Below are 12,158 nucleotides of genomic sequence, written 5' to 3'. Positions count from 1 at the left end.
AAAAAATAACTGTTTTTTACCCCACCAGGCTCAGCACCACAATGCCCAAAAATATCTTGCCTGAAACACACATTCAAACTCCACGTTGGCCCCTCTGCCACCACACACTCTCCCAAACTCAGTTCTCCACATGAAAAAACCACACAACACAATAACCTTTGACCCAATTGATAAGATATAATTGCCCATTTAAACAAACAAAACCCAGTACACATCCATCCCTTAAGAACATTAATAACAACCTGTAAATACACAGAGTGGAATCTTAATGGCAGCTTCCATTTTCTTTCTGTTGTGATTACACTGGCTGTCCCTCCTTTCTCTCCTCTTTCCATTCCAGTCCCCTCCCCTTCCTTCAAACTTTTCTCCTGCCCATCCTTACTTCTCATCCAGTGACAGGCCTCCTTCAACCCTGTACCTGCTCTCACCTGTATTTTACAAATTAAATGGGGAGAGGGTTCTGGTGAAGTCACCAGGGTCCTGAGTGTGTTACTAGGCAGTAGTCCTTGGGGGCAGTGGAATTAGCATCCCAATACAGATAACTCCAGGGCAAACCACAACAAAACAGAACACCAATGGCGTTTGCTCTAAGATCAAGGGTCTAAAATGGGACCTCACAATATTGTATACCTTCTGTAAGGGAAAGAGCACTGTCATTAAGACAAGAGATTAGGAAAGGATCCTTGCCCATCCTACTTCTTGTAGAGGGCTAATATCCAATATATACAAAGAACTCAAGAAGATAAACTCCTGAGATAAAATAACCCTACTAAAATTGGAGTAAAGAGCTTAATGAAGAATTTTCAGCTGAGGAATATCAAATGGCTGAGCAGTACCTAAGGAAATGTTTAACACCCTTAATTATCAGGGAAATACAATTCAAAACAACCCTGAGCTTTTATCTCACCCTAGTGAGTTAGGTGACAACAGATGCTAATGAGGTTGTAGAGAAAGAGGAACACTCCTCTATTGTTGGTGGGTTTGAAAGCTGGTACACCCATTCTGGAAAATAGTCTGGCAGTTCCTCAGAAAATTGGAGATAATACTACTTGAGGACTCAACTATACCTTTCCTGGGCATATCCACAAACATGCCCCAACATATAAAAAACACACATCCTCCACTCTGAACATAAAAGTCTTATTTATAATATCCAGAAGCTGGAAAGAACCCAGATGCCCTGCAAAAGAGAAGTAGATACGGAAAAAGAATACTACTTAGCTATAAAAATGAATGACTTCATGAAATTCTTAGGCAAATGGGTGGAACTAGAAAATAACATCTTCAATGAGACAACCCAATCACAAAAGTACACACATGGTTTGCACTCACTGATAAGTGGATATTAGCCCAAAACCTGAATTACCCAAGATACCATCCCCAGGTCACATGAGGCTCTAGAAGGATGACGAAAGTGTGAATGCTTTAGTCCTTCTTAAAAGGGAGAACAAAATATTTATAGGAGAAGATCTGCATACAAAGTTTGGAGCAGACACTGATGGAAAGGCTGTTCAGAGCCTGCCCCACCTGGGAATCTAGCCCCTTGTATATACAGCCACCACACCTAGACAATATTGATGAAGGCAATAAGTGCATGCTGACAGGAGCCTGCTATAGCTGTCTCCTAAGAGGCTCAGCCAGAGCATGACAAATACAGAAGCAAATGTTAGCAGCAAATCATTGACCTGAGAACAGGATCCCCAATGGAGTAGCCCTTGGTTCTGCCAAGGCTGGGCCCAGCATTGTAGTGGAGTGTCCAAGCAGGGAGGCTGGAAGGCATACGTGGTTAGGGAGGTAGAATACTCTCATAGAAGAAGAGGAAGAGTGGATTTGATAGGGGGTTTATGGATGGGAAACCAGCAAAGGAGATAACATTTGAAGTGTAAATTTTTAAAAAATCCTAAAAAGAGAATACATGGCTGTAGAAATATGATTCCCTGCTAATAAAGCACATCTTACACACACACACACACACACACACACACACACACACACACACATACACACACACACACACACACACAAAGTATACCTTGAGAAATCAACCTCAACCTTATGGCATGAGACAGCTTATAGTGACATGGGTAAGATTTATGCAGCCCTGCCTTGGAAAGGAATTTTTTTTTCTTATTTATATTCTCCTTTGCCCTAGTATCCAATTTCTTTCCAGATGCCTCATCTTTATTCAGGATAATTACATTCATTAAGCTCAAATTATGAAAAAGAAGATTTAGAACTAGCCTTGGCTTGTCTGAACTCAGTCTCATAGTATCCTTGCTTGCATCTGCTGTACGTACTGGTATGGCATCTACAGCATGGATAGTGATTGAGTCTAATCACATATTACAAGCTCTCCTGTATTCCTTATGGAGCATGTGACCTCCTTTATGATCCTCACACCAACATGTAGCTTTCTAAAACATCTCCAGAGCATGCTTTCCCAAAACAACTTCCATCAGTTTCTCCCAGACACAGCTTGGGTCCTTCAGCATTTTACAAAATGACATTACTCCTTTGATCTTCAAGGGATTTTCAACCAATGAGGGATGTTTCACCTTAGAGTTCATAAGGGAAGTAGCAATCATGCCATATGCTTCACTTGATATGTCACATTTCCCCAACCTACATGTGAGAAATATGTAAGAATAACATCTTCACGTGATTTATTTAGTTTAATATTCCCTGACTTCAGTAAGATATATAAGAATCATTCTATTTACAATTTTATCAATTTTATAAACATGTTTATAACTTTGTGCTTAGTCAAGTCAAGATTTGCTTCAGGTAAAAAACAATAATACAAAATTTTTTGTTATAGTATTTCAAGTGTATGGGTAGCAATCCTGATCAGGATATCAAATTGCTCTAAGTTAAATCATATGCATCTCATAGTTTTACATATGTTTAACATATCTTCAAAACATCTGATTAAGAGATTAAGAGAAAATGTTTCTTTGGTTATTGAGGTAGGTACCAGACATCTAGGACATGATAAATATCATCCTTGGACAATTTCTTATTAGCCTTTTCTGATATAAGTCTTTCTGAAGGCAGGAGACTATTGTCTGCCCTGAGATTTACTGGGACTTGTGTCAGTAATTGATGCATTAGAGGTGTTCAGTTAAGAAAAATTATTCTTCCAGAGTACCTGGAATCATTACTCAGCCCTGACAAAGCCACTGACAGCTATCTGTTAATTTCAGCTCCAGGGGTTCTCTGGTCACCACAGCATCATTGCCTGCATGTTGTGCATGTCCATACGTGTAAGCAAACCATTCATATAATAAAAAAATTTTTTTCTAAACAGAAAATGGTATTTCTGTGGAATTTTAAATCTATTAAATTTTTATTTTATTTTGGAGAAAAGATTTCCTATATTTACACATTATAAAATCTTGAGTGAGCCAATATGTCTTAATGAATGGAGGTCACTGGACCAACATGCAACTACAATTTGTCCTCTCATCTCCACATGCACTCAATTGTATACCCACACTAATGTATAAATACAAAAATGTGGGTTGTAGTAGCATCTCACAAGTTACTAGGGCATACTGATTTTCAGAGGAGCTGAATTCAATTCTGAGCACCAAAATAATGTGACCCACAAATGCCTGCAACTGCAGCTCCAGAGATCTGATGTCCCTGACTGCCAAAAACCTACACTTATAGCACACATCTACATGTTGACACACACATAATATAATTAAAATTAACTTAAAAAAAAGAGTGTGAAAATTATGTTAAATGTATATGACTTAATAAATTTGGGTAGATGAATAATTATGAGTACTCAGTTAAGTTTCACTGCTTAATTTGAAACTATAAAGTCAAGATAATTTTTATCGTATACTTGTAATTAAGGAATTTTTTTCTCTGCCATCTATGTTTTTTGCTTCACTCTGTGTCTCTCTGTATCTAAGAAAATAATAGATAATAAAATCTGTACTTTAAATTTTTGTCACAAAGAAGGAGCATTCTTTCATCAGATAGGGGCTAAAACCCAAACCAATAATGCCTCTCAAGAGTCAAGACAACTTTCCCAGAACAAAACTGCACATTCTGAGAGACCGATTTTTTTTATGGTTGGGAAGACTACTTAATGGATGAAAAGGAAGCACATGTCCACCTAGAAAAGACACTTAACTGTCATTCTATTATTTTCTACTGCCTGCTTTATTTTGTCATAGGTCTGGGGTTTATATAAGCTAACTTTTATTTGAGTGGAACTTGCCATGTGTTTAATTTGACTTATTAAAAAATGAAGGTGCAAATATTCAATCAATTGAATGGTTATTAAAAGAATATCATTATATCCCTATATGTAGCCAAGGAACAAAATAGTCCCATTAAGTTTAAAGTTTATAGGAATTCCTCCACCTCCCTGACTCAGTGTCTCCCATTATGTAAGCACATTTAGTACCTAAAGAGAACAAAAATTTAAGCTGATATTAACTAGAATTTGTCCTGCTTTAATCTAATTTTTCTTTTTATTCTTTCTTTCAAAGTTTATTCATCCTAGCAAAATCTTTAAGCAGTATAAAAGTACAGTGTGATTAGCTTAATTTTCTTCTAGTGAATGATTATTTAAAAAAAACAGTATGTTCTCCAATATCTTTATAAGAATAGCATTGTATAGTACAGGCAAAGAAAACAAATTATTCCAAAAACCTATGTACATTTCTAAATGAGCAACATGTTCTAGATTAACAAAGTTAAACAAGCAAAATCGTTTTCTGAGCCTGTTTCTCTTACCGGCAGGCAAAAATTTATGGTTTTAAGGAAAGAAGTAATTACTTGAATAATTATCTTTAAAAATAATCTTGAAAGAATTTTAGAATCACAAATCTAAACTTTTTCCCCCATCTTTATTAAATTGGGTATTTCTTATTTACATTTCAAATGTTATTTTCCCTTCCATGCAAACATCCCCCTAAGTCCTCCCCCTCCCCTCCTATATGGGTGTTCCCCACCCAATTCTATCCCCATTGCTGCGCTCCCCCCAAAAATCCCGACCACAAGGGGTCCAACCTTGGTAGGACCAAGGGTTTCCACTTCCACTGGGGCTGTTACTAGGCTATTCATTGCTACCTATGCAGTTGGAGCCTAGGGACAATACATGTATACAGTCTTTGGGTAGTGGCTTAGTACTTGGAAGCTCCGGTTGGTTGGCATTGTTGTTCATATAGGATCTCAGGCCCTTTCAGTTCTTTCAGTTCTTTCTCTGATTCACTCAATGGAGGTCCAATCTCAGTTCAGAGGTTTGCTGCTGGCATTCGCCTATGTATTTCCTATATTCTGGCTGAGTCTCTCAGGAGAGATCAATATCCGGTTGCTGTCAGCCTGCACTTCTTTGCTTCATCTTATCTAGTTTGGTGGCTGTATGCTTATGGGTCACATGTGGGGCAGGCACTGAATGGGTGATCCTTCAGCCTCTGTCCTAAATTTGCCTCCCTGTACCCTCCCAAGGGTTTTCTTGTTTCCGTTTTAAAGAAGGAGTAAAGCATGCACATTTGGATCATCCTTCTTGAGTTTCATGTGTTCTGTGCATCTAGGGTAATTCGAGCATTTGGGCTAATACCCACTTATCAATGAGTGCATACCATGTGTGTTTTTCTGTGATTGGGTTTCCTCACTCAGGGTGATATTTTCCAGTTCCATTCATTTACCTATGAATTTCATCAAGTCATTGATTTTTTTTAATTTCTTTTTTCGGAGCTGGGGACCGAACCCAGGGCCTTGAGCTTGCTAGGCAAGCGCTCTACCACTGAGCTAAATCCCCAACCCCAAGTCATTGATTTTTATAGCTGTGTAGTATTCCATTGTGTAGATGTAACACATTTTCAGTATTCCTTCCTCTGTTGAAGGGCATCTGGGTTCTTTCGAGCTTCTGGCTGTTATAAATAAGGCTGCTATGAACATAGTAGAGCATGTGTCTTTGTTATATGTTGGGGTATCTTTTGGGTATATGCCCAAGAGTGGTATAGCTGGTTCCTCAGGTAGTGCAATGTACAATTTTCTGAGGAACCGCCAGATTGATTTCCAGAATGGTTGTACCAGTCTGCAATCACACCAACAATGGAAGAGTGTTCCTCTTTCCCCACATCCTCACCAGGATGTGCTATAGCTGAGTTTTTGATCTTAGCCATTCTCACTGGTGTGAGGTGGAATCTCAGGGTTGTTTTGATTTGCATTTCCCTTATGGCTGAAGCTATTGAACATTTCTTTAGGTGATTCACAGCCATTTGGCATTCCTTAGCTGTGAATTCTTTGTTTAGCTCTGAACCCCATTTTTTATAGGGTTATTTGTTTCCCTGCAGTCTAACTTCATGAGTTCTTTATATATTTTGTATATAAGCCCTCTATCAGTTGTAGGATTGGTAATGATCTTTTTCCAATCTGTTGGTTGCCATTTTGTCCTAACAACAATGTCATTTTCCTTACAGAAGCTTTGTAGGTTTATGAGATTCCATTTGTCAATTCTTGATATTAGAGCATAAGCCATTGGTGTTTTGTTCAGAAAAATTTCACCAGTGTCCATGTGTTCGAGATCCTTTCCCACTTTTTCTTCTATTAGTTTGAGTGTATCTGGTTTGATGTGGAGGTCCTTGATCCACTTGGACATAAGCTTTGTACAGGGTGATAAGAATGCATCTATCTGCATTCTTCTACATGCTGACCTTCAGTTGAACCAGCACCATTTGCTGAAAATGCTATCTTTTTTCCCATTGGATGGTTTTGGCCCCTTTGTCAAAAATCTAGTGACCATAGGTGGGTGGGTTCATTACTGGGTCTTCAGTTCTATTTCACTGCTCTATCTGCCTGTCTCTGTACTAATACTTTACAGTTTTTTCATCATTATTGCTCTGTAATACTGCTTGAGTTCAGCGATAGTGATTCCCGCTTGAGTTCAGGGATAGATTCCCCTGGAAGTCCTTTTATTGTTGAGAATAGTTTTAGCTATCCTGTTTTTTTTTTCATTCCAGATAAATTTGCAAATTGTTCTGTCTAACTCTATGAAGAATTGTATTGGAATTTTGATGGGGCTTGCATTGAATATGTAGATTGCTTTTGGTAAAATGGCCATTTTTACTATATTATTCCTGCCTGTCCATGAGCACGGGAGATCTTTTCATCTTCTGAGATCTTTTTCAATTTCTTTCTTCAGAGGCTTGAAGTTCTTATCATACAGATCTTTCACTTGCTTGGTTAAAGTCACATGGAGGTATTTTACATTATTTGGGACTATAATGAAGGGTGTTCTTTCCCTAATTTCTTTCTTGGCTTGTTTCTCTTTTGTGTAGAGGAAGGCTACTGATTTATTTGTGTTAATTTTGTACCCAGTCACTTTGCTGAGGTTGTTTATCAGGTTTAGAAGTTTTCTGGTAGAACTTTTGGGATCACTTAAATATACTATCATATCCTCTGCAAATAGTGATATTTTGACTTTTTCCTTTCCAAGCTGTATCCCTTTGATTTCCTTTCGCTGGCTGATTTTTCTGGCTAGGACTTTGAGAACTATATTGAAAAAGTAGGGAAAGAGTGAACAGCTTGTCAAGTCCCTGATTTAAGTGGTATTGCTTAAAATTTCTCTCCATTTAGTTTAATGTTAGCTACTGGTTTGCTCTATATGGATTTTACTATGTTTAGGTATGGACCTTGAATTCCTGTTCTTTCCAGGACTTTTATCATGAAGGGGTGTTGAATTTTGTCAAATGCTTTCTCAGCATCTAATGAAATTATCATGTGGTTTTTACTTTTCACTTTGCTTATATAGTTATTTATGTTGATGGTTTTCTGTATATTAAGCTATCCCTGCATACTTGGGAAGAAGCCTACTTGATCATAATGGATGATGGTTTTGATGTACTCTTGTATTTGGTTTGCAAGAATGTTATTGAGTATCTTTGTATCGAAGTTTTCTTTCTTTGTCGGGTCTTTGTGTGGTTTAGGTATAAGAGGAATTGTGGCTTCATAGAAAGAATTTGGTACTGCTCTGTGTGTGTTTCAATTTTGTGGCAAAGTTTGATAGTATTGGTATGAGATCTTCTATGAAGGTCTGATAGAATTCTGCACTGAACCCATCTGGACTTGGGGTTTTTTTTTTTGTTGTTGTTGTTGTGAGACCTTTAATGACTGCTTCAATTTCTTTAGGAGTTATGGGGTTCTTTAAATGGATTATCTGTTCTGATTTAACTTGGATACCTGGTGTCTGTCTAGGAAATTGTCCATTTCCTCCAGATTTTCAAACTTTGTTCAATATAGGCTTTTGTAGTAGTATCTGATGATTTGTTGAATTTCCTCTGATTCTGCTGTTATGACTCCCTTTCCATTTTTGATTTTGTTAATTTGGACACACTCTCTGTGGCCTCTCCTTAGTCTGACTAAGGGTTTATCTATCCTGTTGAATTTCTCAATTAACCAGCTTTTGGTTCTGTTGATTCTTTGTACAGTCCTTTTTGTTTCTGCTTGCTTGAGTTCAGCTCTGAGTTTGATTATCTCCTGCCTTCTACACCTCCTTTGTGCATTTGCCTCCTTGTGTTCTAGAGCTTTTAGGTGGGCTGTCAAACTATTGATATACGCTCTTGCTTGTTTCTTTCTGCAGGCACTCAGAGCTATGAATTTTCCTCTTAGCACAACTTTCATTCTGTTCCATAAATTTAGCTATTTTGTACCGTCATTTTCATTAAATCCTTAGAACTCTGTAATGTCTTTCTTTATTTCTTCCTTGACCAAGTTATCATTGAGTAGAGCATTGTTCAACTTCCATGTATATGTGGGCGATCTTTCCTTATTTTTATTGAAGACCACCCTTAGCCTCTCTTGGTCTGATAGGGCGCATGGGATTATTTGTATCTTTCTGTATCTCTTAAGGCCTGTTCTATGACCATTTATATATTCAATTTTGGGAAAAGTACCATGGGGTGGTGAGAAAAAGGCATATCCTTTTGTTTTAGATAGAATGTTCTATAAATATTTGTTAAGTCCATTTGGTTCATTACTTCTGTTAGTCTGTCTATGTCTCTGTTTAATTTCTGTTTCCATGATCTCTCCATTGATGAGAGTGGGGTGTTGAAATCTCCTACTATTATTGTGTGAGGTGCAGTGTTTGATTTGAGCTCCAGTAAGGTTTCTTTTATGTATGTAGGTGCCCTTGTATTTGGAACATAGATATTTAGGATTGAGAGTTCATCTTGGTGGATTTTTCCTTTGCTGAATATGAAGTGTCCTTCCTTATCTTTTTTGATGACTTTTGGTTGAAAATCAATTTTATTTGATATTAGAATGGCTACTCTAGCTTGCTTCTTCAGACCATTTGCTCGGAAAGTTGATTTCCAGCCGTCTACTCTGAGGTAATGTCTGTCTTTGTCTCTGAGGTGTGTTTCCTGTAGGTAGCAAAATGTTGGGTCCTCATTGAATATCCAACATTTGTGTGTCTTTTTGGGGGGAATTGTGTCCATTGATGTTGAGAGATATCAAGGAATAGTGATTTTAGCTTCCTATGATCTTCGTATTTGGAGGTGAGATTATGTTTGTTTGCGTCTCTTTGTTTTGTTGCAAAATGATTAGTTTGTTGCTTTTTCTAAGCTGTAGCTTGCCTCCTTGTGTTGGGTTTTACCATTTATTATCCTTTGTAGGACTGGACTTGCAGAAGATATTGTGTAAATTTAGTTTTGTCATGGAATATCTTGGTTTCTCCATCTATGTTAATGGAGAGTTTTTCTGGATACAGTAACCTGGACTGACATTTGTGTTCTTATATGGTCTGTATGATATCTGTCCGGGGTCTTCTGTCAATCATAACCTCTTTTGAGAAGTCTGGTGTAATTATGATAGGTCTGCCTTTATATGTTTCTTGACCTTTTTCCCTTACTTCTTTTAACATTCATTCTTTGTTTTTTGCTTTTGGTGTTTTGACTATTATGTGATGGGAGGAGTTTGCTTTCTGCTCCAATCTATTTGGAGTTCTGTAGGCTTCTTGTATGTTAATGGGCATATCTTTCTTTAGGCTAGAGAGGTTTTCTTCTATGATTTTGTTGAAGATATTTACTGGTCCTTTGAGTTGGGAGCCTTCACTCTCTTCTATACCTATTATCCTTAGGTTTGATCTTCTCATTGTATCCTGGATTTCCTGTATGTTTTGGGCCAGTAGATTTTTCTGTTTTACCTTAGTTTTCTGTGGAATTTTATGGAATCTTTTGCTCTTGAGTTCTCTCCTCTGATCTCTTGTATTCTGTTGGTGATGCTTGTATCTAAGGCTCCTCGTCGCGCCCAACCTCGACCAGCCAGGAAGACATGACCAGCGAAGATCTTCTTCAAGCAGTTTTACTCAGGAACCTTGATATAATCTTCTGACCCTGGGGAGACCCTGCACCACACTTAAATAGCTAGCCCTGGTCAATCCTAGCAAGCCACGTGGGTCATGCAGCTAGGCTGTCACTATGCGGAAGCTAGCAGGCCAGGCAGGCATAGCCAAATAAGGACTTGTTTACTACAAGGAGCGCTCACCATTGGGAAGGTGGAAGGCAGAAACCAGCGCCATTTTTGAGGTGCGGCACATCGCAGCTCCCTACAAGCAGTAACAATTTGCTGGGGCAGGAAGAGAAGAGTTTACCAGGACTGAAAATTGAGCAGGGAATTAGTTACAGAGATCCAGTTAGTGAGAGTCATGATCCATGCTGGGGAAAGCTTTTCCAAGACTCATGTCATCACTACATGCATGCTCCTGTATGCACCCTAAATAAATGTATTAGTTCACCAGCTTAAAAATAAGAAAGGAAGAAAGTAGGAAGAAAGAAAGAAAGGAAGAAAGGAAGGAAGAAAGAAAGAAAGAAAGAAAGGAAGAAAGAATGAACAAATGAAACAAAATTAGGTAGTACTATAATCAATACTAGATAACCAATTTCAAGAAGTGATGTTTAGACAATGAATTTCATTATGCATCCAAGTAAAAATTTCCTTTTATTCCTACAGTAGAATTTACATTTTTTTTATCCTACTCTGGAGATTTATCAATTCTACAATGTTCGTGAGGAGAATGTAGCCAAAAAGTTTCGTTGACAAACACAGTAATATCCATGTCTCCCCAACTTGCACCTACGTAAATTGGGGGATTAGGAATATTAGCTCAATGAGTATGAATTCCCTCATTAACATTACGGTTACCACAGACAACATCACAGGAACCAAAGTAGTAGTGTTCGAAGACTTTCCAGATCATCGAACTATTGTTTCTCCTTCATCAGCCAATTTTGTAAACTGTCCCCACATAGGACAATCACCTGCCTATTTTAATATCTTTATTTTTGTTTCTGCTGCTGCTGCTCCCATCTTCCTCCTCTTCCTCCTACTTCTCCTCTTTTTCCTCCTCTTCCTTCTAGCAAACCTTTTGTTTTCTGCTATTAAGGCTTCCATGAGTCATCTCTTTCTCATACAAATGTTTATCAGATTTGCTGGAGTTTAGTTTTTCTTCTTTTGTAGGACCAAAAGTACAATTCTGACTGGGTCATAATACCTTCCATGCTTTCCATTCCAATGTTAAGACATCCTTGTAATTCACAGTATGATTTAATTGAGTCATTATTTTCTATAATCAGATAACATTCTCTTACATTTGTTACTGTTTCAAGAAGGCTTCCAATATATTTGAATACCAGTACTACATTCACCAGGTGGCTCAAGGCAAAACTGTATGCTGTATCTATGTCCTCAGCATATATCAGTTTCTCACTACTGATTCTCATAAATGGAATAAGAATATTCTCAGAGGAAGAGTATTCTCAAGAGCATGGGTTATTCTTATTACCGTTGCTGGCTGTTTAGCATATTAAATAAATCTATTATTTTTATTGGATACTTCTTTCTTTACATTTCAAATGTTACTCCCTTGCCCAGTTTCCTATCCATAAGCCCCCTATCCCCTCAACCTCCCCTTCTTCTATAAAGGTGTTCCCCTCACCATCCATACTACCTTATCACCCTCCCCCAACACTCCCTCACACTGGGGGTCCATCCTTGACAGGACCAAGGACTTCTCCTACCACTGGTGCCCAGCAAGGCCATTCTCAGCTACATATGCAATTGGAGCCATGGGTCAGTTCATATATATAGTCTTTGGGTAGTGGGTTAGTCCCTGGAAGCTCTTCTTGGTTGGCATT

The 12,158-nt window shown here is 38.0% G+C and overlaps 1 pseudogene; it reads left to right on the top strand.

Annotated features, from left to right (window-relative positions):
• On the top strand, nt 11,658–11,842 carry Vom1r-ps27 (vomeronasal 1 receptor pseudogene 27; annotated as a pseudogene).

The sequence above is a fragment of the Rattus norvegicus genome, chromosome 1 (assembly GCF_021556685.1).
Source record: "Rattus norvegicus strain SHRSP/BbbUtx chromosome 1, alternate assembly SHRSP_T2T, whole genome shotgun sequence".
NCBI classification, from domain to species: Eukaryota; Metazoa; Chordata; class Mammalia; order Rodentia; family Muridae; genus Rattus; species Rattus norvegicus.
Note: the sequence above shows the minus strand (reverse complement) of the source record. Positions and strands in the feature narration are given on the sequence as shown.